Genomic DNA, 4,365 nt, shown 5'->3' on the forward strand with positions numbered 1-4,365 from the left:
TTTTTTTTTTTTTTTTTTTTTTTTTTTTGCTTTCGTTTTTGTTTTCTAGATAAAGTGAAGAGCTCTTTATTTTCTAATACTTTGCCCTACAATTGCACCAACGGATGCTGAGATTTCAATTCGGAGACAAATGCCAGTGACAGTGACAAAAAAATGCGTTCAGTTTGAAAATTTGCGTATGAAATTCTGTTCTAGCGACTTAACGTCGCTTATCTTAAGTTGTGAGCTTGTGCTGAATTGCATCAATCAGTAATAAGGAAGACATGAAAAAAAAAAAAAAAAAACAAACAAACATGAAAACAGACAGCAAATAAATCCAGAATAAAGGAAATTATCATCAGTTAAATTTTAGCGCCCATACAGGAAATTCATTTCTCTTCATACATATAAATATATACATGTATGCGTGTTCGCGCGGGCGTGCATGTATGCGTTGAAAGTTGAAAAGTAAAAAAAAATAAATAAAAAAATGCATTTTCTATTGTTTAGGCCAATGAAAAGATTTGATCTGATTTAACTTGAATTTTATACACACAGGTCATTGAATACCTATGCCAACAATGGCCACAAATAAAACTAAAGAAAAAATAGACCAAAAAAAATTCGTTCTATATTACAATATCATGTCGACCAATCCGCAATTGCGCTTCGCAATTTCGTAGAAGACAATTTGTTTATGCTTATGGTGAAAATTCTTTATCAAATTCAAAAGTACCCGAATGGTCTGCTCGTTTTCGTTCAAGAAATTTCAAGGTTAAAAATGAATCGCACTCGATGAAATTATTAGGAAAATTGAGAAACGTGAGGCACCGCTATTAAACTGAAAATTAATTAAAAAAAAAAAAAAAATGTCGACGTTGCTCCATGCTCCACGCATTAGCAGTCCAAAAATTGAGCGCAACGAACTCTCACCTTTTTGTTGGTCCCAAACAACTATCATATGCGAAGGAGATATGGCCGCAAAATGGATAAAGCTGCTAAATGAAAGTTGACCAGGCGCGGGCCGACGTCACGTAAAGTATGATATTCGTTTTTGGTGGAACTACTTCGATCTACTTTCTTCCGTCAACAATTAATGCCATCAAAATGCGTAGTTGATGTGACGAGACCAGAATTAATGAGTGTGAACGAGTAGTTTTAATGCATCCGTGGTGTAATGCATAGATTAGATCTTAATCGCTTTTTTCACATTTTCCGGAACTTCCTTGACGGTATAGAGTATAGTGTCGACTGCAAACGATACGCGTGAAAATCACTTGATTCAGTTTTTCGCCCGGAAATCGCAGAATTTCTTCACCAAGCGCGTAATAGTTTTGTTACAAAAATTACAAAAGTTTAACGGTAAAAATGATTAACATTTGATTTAATAAAATTTAATTTCGAATTATAAGAAAAATGTGTCCAAATTTTGGTAAAAAATCACAACTACATTTTTTTTATTTCGTCTAGGTTCGTAAAAATGTAGCGATGCAGGGATATCAGGTAGATCACTAACCGAAATCACGAGCAATAATTTTTCAATTATTCATTTATGAATCTATAGATCGAATAAAAAATAAGACGTTACTCTTTCATATTGGCAGACGGGCAAACTTAATTAATTACAGTGTGTGTGTGTGTGTTGTATACTGCATAACTTACAAAATCCTATAAAATAGTCTGCTTTTACCTGCTACAAACAGTTTACCCAATTTTCTGGTATAGATATAAGTAGGGGTAAGGTAAGCAAGAAAGTCTGATGGCTTACATGACAATGATCCATACTTCAATGATGCAATGATGAAAGTGTAAAAGTAATCGGCCATATAAAAGCAGTTAGTTACATATAGTGTATTTGTGTCGCATCGGAGCAAGCCTTTTCGATGGCCTCCACGTCAGTGTATTTCTTTTCTTTCCCCTTTTCACGCGATAAATAATTGCTTAGTCTACAGTATCCAGCCGGAATATGATAAATTGGTGTCTTAGAGGGTTCTACTTGTGTTAGACTCGATAAAAATACTGACGGAACTTTAATGAATTTCTCGCAGCGTCGATGGTATCTTTAGTTATTACACATTTCAATTGTTCAACATACTGATAACGATTTACGACTTTATAATTATGTCCACACCGTTCCCTTGCACTCTGCCAGTGAAAGCGCCATGAAATTATTACAACAATCAAAGGTTTCCAGTAAAATTTTTAAACAAATTTAAAATGTTATCCGCGCACGTTTTAGGAAACTTGAAATATAATCATTATAAAACGCACCGCATCTTATCCCGTTTCGTTCGATCGCCTTTATTTTAATATAGCAAGGCATGAGCTAAAGAGCTACTTCTACTCAATTAAGAAAACATAATTGTAAATTTCAGAAATAATATTTTAATTAATATTTATTTGACTTACTTTTAATGAATCGAGAAACATAAAACTGGAAATTTCAGATCTTACTAAGATAGTACCACTAACACACAATCATTTTTTGGAAAACTTGACATAGCATTTTCAAATATAATGGCCTATAATGGCTAGTAGTACGTAAAAGAAAAGAATAAACTTTTATGATGTTTTGCCATTCGTTGACAAATAGATTTTAAAAAATTTTGATTATTTTAAGGTTTTTTTTTTTTATTCTTTTGTCTTCGGCTGCGGATCCACTGTCCAGCGTTAAATTTTGTGTTTAGAAAAAATAAAAGTAGAAAAAGAGAATATTTGCGCTAAGTGTTAACTTTCTATATACTTTTTTATTTATCTATCGCAACTCGAGCAGACAATCCCCCAGGTAATATAAGCCTTTCGCTTTGGATTATTAAAAATGCTGTGGGGTAGTTTGAATTCAATAATAATTTGTGTACGCGTCTACGTAGTTATGGCGGTCAGAGAAATGAATTCAATTGTAAATAGTCTTAAAGCAATTGCGTCAACTATTTTAACCTCTTACATTCCTTATACTATACTGTTAGTATCTTTAACATATGTATATATATATGTTTAAGACAAAACGATTGTTAAATGTTTTGTTATGGTGCAGAGTACGAAGTCAAACACCTGTAAAATGTTTACCTAAAATCTATAAACGCGTATTTATCTGTATATCTGTTTCATATAAATCTACAAACTCAACCAAAACCACAAGAAGAAATACAAATATCTCAGTTTATTGAAAATATTTCAGCATATGTGCGGTTTTTTTTTTTCAATATACACAACACATATGGTATAAGGACACAATTAGCTGTACAAACTACCCTCGATTAAGACAAAAGAAAACAAACAAAAGCCACAAAAAAAAAAAAAAAAAAAAAAAAAAAAAAAAAAAGGGGGGAAAATTTTTAGTATAAGCAAAATTAAATTAAACTTTTTTTTTTTTTTTAAGTGTAACTACGCAAAATATAACATTTTGCCGATTTGAAAACTATTTCCGTTTAGTTCGTGTGCATGCGCATGTCTATGATTTCAAATTTAATCAATCATAATAGATAAAAACACAACAAGCATTAGCACGAGTAGGTTACAGGAAAAAAAAAAAAAAGCAATAAAAATTAAATAAAAAAAAAAAAAAAAAAAAACGCAAATGTGACAATAAGCATCCGGCGTAGAATCGTCAATAAGGCGTGTTCTCGGGGATTAACGTAGAAGCGCAAGATGCATTAGTAACACTACTTTGCATGTACGTCTGGTGGTGCAATGATTTAGCTACTATTTGGAGTTTAATCAAGACCCAAGTATCGTTCGGTGCGACACCTTTCCTCTTCGTTCGCTTTTATGTTTTGTTTTCGATTTTGGTTTCTGTTTCTGTTTTTGTTCTGTTTATCTTTACTTGGGTTGCATTGTCAACAATAGCAACAACAAAAACAAAAAAACAAAAAAAAACAAAAAAAAAAAGTGAACATGTTGTAGATTTGCGTAGGGACATTTGAATCGGTAAATGATTATAGCGCTGTTTTCTTTCCTTTTGTTTTTGTTCCCTTGCTTTTGGTTTTAGCGAATATTTATTTGGTTTTGCCAAAACATGCAAATAAGCTTTAATTAACTTGTTGCACGTTCGCCATTCAACACCGCCAACAACAAGCTGAGCAAAACAATATAACGAACGACATCAACATGACCTCCCCACCCGTAAACAGCATAAAAATCTTTCAGACAATTTACAAAACATGCCACACTATCATCCAGTCGGCTAACCAGTCAGCCCAAAACTGACATACAGCTGCTCTCTAAAGTTTTACATACACAACATACTTATTAACAACCAATCAGGCATATAGACAGACCGACAGACCTCGTAGTTGAAATATATATTATATATATTGAATATATGAGTATACATATATATATAGATAGAAAAGTGTTGTTGTGTTTTTTTGGTTTTTAAAATTGAAC

The sequence above is a fragment of the Glossina fuscipes genome, unplaced genomic scaffold (assembly GCF_014805625.2).
Source record: "Glossina fuscipes isolate IAEA_lab_2018 unplaced genomic scaffold, Yale_Gfus_2 1, whole genome shotgun sequence".
Classification (NCBI taxonomy): Eukaryota; Metazoa; Arthropoda; class Insecta; order Diptera; family Glossinidae; genus Glossina; species Glossina fuscipes.